The following is a 3,226-nucleotide window of genomic DNA, read 5'->3' as shown; positions in this document are numbered from 1 at the left end:
AAAATTAACAAAACAGGAAACAACATGTGTTGGAGAGGATGTGAAGAAAGAGGAACCTTCTTACCCTGTTGGTGGGAATGCAAGTTGGTGCAGCCATTTTGGAAAACAGTGTGGAGGTGCCTCAAGAAATTAAAAATAGAGCTACCTTATGACCTTGCAAAAATACAAATGTAGTGAAAAGAAGGGCCATCTGTACCCCAATGTTTATAGTAGCAATGGCCATGGTCGCCAAACTGTGGAAAGAACCAAGATGTCCTTCAATGGATGAATGGATTAGGAAGATGTGGTCCATATACACTATGGAGTATTATGCCTCCATCAGAAAAGATGAATACCCAACTTTTGTATCAACATGGACGGGACTGGAAGAGATTATACTGAGTGAAATAAGTCAAGCAGAGAGAGTCAATTATCATATGGTTTCACTTATTTGTGGAGCATAACAAATAGCATGGAGGACAAGGGGAGATGGAGAGGATAAGGGAGTTGGGGGAAATTGGAAGGGGAGGTAAACCATGAGAGACAATGGTCTCTGAAAAACAATCTGAGCGTTTTGAAGGGGCGGCGGGTGGGAGGTTGGGGAACCAGGTGGTGGGTATTAGAGAGGGCATGGATTGTATGGAGCCCTGGGTGTGGTGCAAAAACAATGAATATTGTTATGCTGAAAAGAAATTTTTAAAAAAATCCAAAATTGCAGTATTAACCTGATCCCCAAAATAAAACTTTGTGTCTGTAAACCTGGACTCCCTCCCAAAAAGAGTTCTAGCCCAGATTTTTGTAATGGTGTTATCTTAAAATAAATCCTGACCTTTGTGAACATGATAATGGCAATTCTTCATAAACAGATTACTGTAAACTTAAGAGTCATGATAAACTTTTGTGTGATTTGTTCTCCTGCAAATATATGTTTGTTGTGGATTCTGTGAGGCATAGCTTTTTAAGTCTCACAGCTTTAAACTCTACAAATAAATCCTTACTTTCTGTTTTTAAATACTTCATTTTCTCAAATCTTCATTTGACATGTCATGCATCAAGGAAGCCTAAGGGGTGGCAGGGAGAGAACACCAGCAAGGACCTACATGGGGAGTGAGAGGAAGTTCTGCATAAGCTTAACTGTTCAGACTGAGTGAGTGAGGAGGGCCTTCCAGCTTCAACAAATTTCTTTTTTCATTTTCATTTTCTTTTTTTTTTGAGTGTAAAAAAAATTAATGATTATATTGCAGTATTTTGTTTATTTTTAATGTGTTGTAATATTTTTTATGTTATGTTAGTCACCATACAGTACATCATTAGCTTTTGATGAGTGTTCCATGATTCACAGCTTCAACTGAATTTCGAAAACAACTGTGACAAGACCTCAATCCAGAAGTCCTCCTGCCTATCCTGATAAGGACTGGGAGGGCCTCAGAACCAGAGCTACCTACGTACATACATAAACACCAACATATTGTCAATACCTCCTCAAACCCACACATTTTGCCTATACATACCCATCTATATACACACACTGATGTATCATTTCAAACTATCAGCTTTGGAGCTCAGCATATGCCTTCACAAAGCACGTGTATGCAGTTCCCTTGTACTTACAGAGCCAAGTTCCTCCGATAAATAATGATAGTTAATGCAAATGGTTACTCACACCTCACAAACATGCAAGGTTATACACACATACCATTCACATTCAAATCCAGTCCTTGCACACATATGTCTATTAACACATCTCTCAAATACACACATCAACAAACATATCCACACACTTTCACGTTGTAAAAAATATCTCTTCAATTGTAAATACTCTTGACTAACAAAGAATATGTGCATACAGATAAGCTCACAACTGAGTATTCGTAACAACGCACACTCTTGCCCATGCACTCAATTCCCCAGACTTTGCATTTGTGTATACAGTGGAGAGAGGCAAATAAGGGGTTAAGGTTTCCAGCTTTAGTTTCTAGTCTCAGAGGAAACCAGAGATTGAGACGGGGAGCCTAGCAGTAAGAGGAAAAATGCTTGGGGAAGGGAAAGGACAGACTTGAACAGACCTTTAAATAGGTCCTAATCCACAGGCTCTGCTAAAAGCTGAATCACAGGAGCCAGTTAGAGCTGCTCATGGTCAGAGATGAAGCAGAGCTCAAGGTGAGTGGTTTCCCTGTGCCCTAATCATCTCTGCCACACCCAGAGAACAGTAAGACTCACAGAAGCTCCAAGAAGCTGGAAGACAAGGCAATACACTGTGCAGAATGGCCTGACTCACAGGGGACTTCAGGTTCTGAGAACCCTGGATTTCCTTCTCAGATAGGGAGAAGTTTCACTACTCACTGTATCCTACAGGAAAATTCTAGAAAAGTAGGAAGGCTGCCTCCACACACAATCCCTCCATGAAGGACACTGGACCTGAAATCTCCCTTTGTCCAGCATATTGCTCTATGCTTTGGTTTTAGATACTCCAAAGTGTGGAAACTGTTTAAATGTACCTGAAACAATTCTTATGAAGATCTCAGCCCTTCTTATACTTTCCCCTTTCAGGCTTAAACAACACAGTTAATCTGATAGACATAACTATCGTCACATACTGGTGGAGAAATTGTAGGACAGCAGAGCCAGTGGTACCAGCAGTGAATTGAAATCCATACTCACAAATGAAAGCTGAGCCACATCAGTTGAGAACATTGGTCTTGTAACCATATTTTCTGGGGGGGGGGGGAAGCATGCCAAATTCTCACAAGTTAGATTATACTTCAGAGAACTGAAAAATGGACTCTGATGTTCAGTGTGATCACCCTAGCTGCAACACTGAAAAAGATAACTTAATTTCTTCTTTCAATACCTAATAGTCTCACAAGAGGTTCAGTCCCTTGGAGGGCAGGGAGAGGGACATATTTAAAAGCAGGGAAATGGGGAAGGAATGTTGGACAAGAAGGGAAATTCTATTGCCCTTTATTTTCTACTTTTGAGGGAATGCTCATATACTGTATCCACCCAGAAGGAAGTTGATAACCTGTGCCTCACTCCAAAATATGATTGAAAACCTCACACACTTCACATAATGATCCAAGATTGATTAACTCCCTGTCCATTCCACATGACTTGGAGCCTTCACTCTGCACAGGCTGAGTGCATAAGTCTGAGGGGTAAAGAGGCAAGGGAATTGCTGAGAGTGAGGACACCAAATTCCATGGGGTTGCAGGTATAGAGAAGAAATAAAGGCACCTGTCAAGAGCTC

The sequence above is a fragment of the Mustela nivalis genome (assembly GCF_964662115.1).
Source record: "Mustela nivalis genome assembly, chromosome: 9".
Lineage (NCBI taxonomy): Eukaryota > Metazoa > Chordata > Mammalia > Carnivora > Mustelidae > Mustela > Mustela nivalis.
The sequence above is the reverse complement of the archived record's forward strand: the minus strand, read 5'-3'. Positions refer to the sequence as shown.